Here is a 706-nt window from a genome sequence, read left to right as displayed (position 1 = left end):
GCGCGCGCTACCACACCTGGCTAATTTTTGACTTATTGTAGAAATGAGGTCTCGCCAAGTTGCCCAGGCAGGTCTCGAACCCGTGGGCTCAGGCAATCCACTCACCTTGGCCTCCCAAAGTGCTGGGATTACAGGCTGAGTTACTGAGCCCGGCCTATTATTATTATTATTTGTAGAGACAAGGTCTCCCTGTGTTGCCCAGGCTAGTCTCAAACTCCTGGGCTCAAACAGTCCTCATACTTCAGCCTCTCAAAGTGCTGAGATTACAGGAGTGAGCCATTGTGCCTGTCCTGTTTCTCCATCTTAAAATGGGGCCAAGGTATGTCCTTGCCTGATGGGGCTGTGAGATCACATATGTTAAAGGACTTAGCCCTGTGTCCCACTGTAAACCTTCAGTAAATGGTGCCTTCTACTGGTATTTTTGTGCTTTTATTGTGAATGGGGACATTGTGGTTGAGTGTATGATGAGACTTTGGGACCCAGAATCGAGAATCCCTTGCTCCCCAGATAGGGTGGTCAGATTTGGCAAATAAACATAAACAAGTGCAAAGACAAGAGGCTTAGTTACACCTGAATATCAGATAAGCAACAAATAATTTGTATTGTAAGTATGTCCCACATAATATTTGAGACATACTCCTACTAAAAAAGTACTTAGCCGGGCTCAGTGGCTCAGCCTGTAATCCCGTGCCTTTGGGAGGCTGAG

At 46.5% G+C, this 706-nt stretch overlaps 1 protein-coding gene across 1 annotated transcript in view; it reads right to left on the bottom strand.

The window, feature by feature from the left end:
* EMP2 (epithelial membrane protein 2) overlaps positions 1-706 on the bottom strand; it is a 12,472-nt gene that overhangs the window by 7,828 nt on the left and 3,938 nt on the right. The window lies entirely within an intron of this gene.

This window comes from Carlito syrichta, unplaced genomic scaffold, assembly GCF_000164805.1.
Source record: "Carlito syrichta isolate Samal-C Ts95f unplaced genomic scaffold, Tarsius_syrichta-2.0.1 Scaffold314669, whole genome shotgun sequence".
In the NCBI taxonomy this organism is placed as follows: domain Eukaryota; kingdom Metazoa; phylum Chordata; class Mammalia; order Primates; family Tarsiidae; genus Carlito; species Carlito syrichta.
Note: the sequence above shows the minus strand (reverse complement) of the source record. Positions and strands in the feature narration are given on the sequence as shown.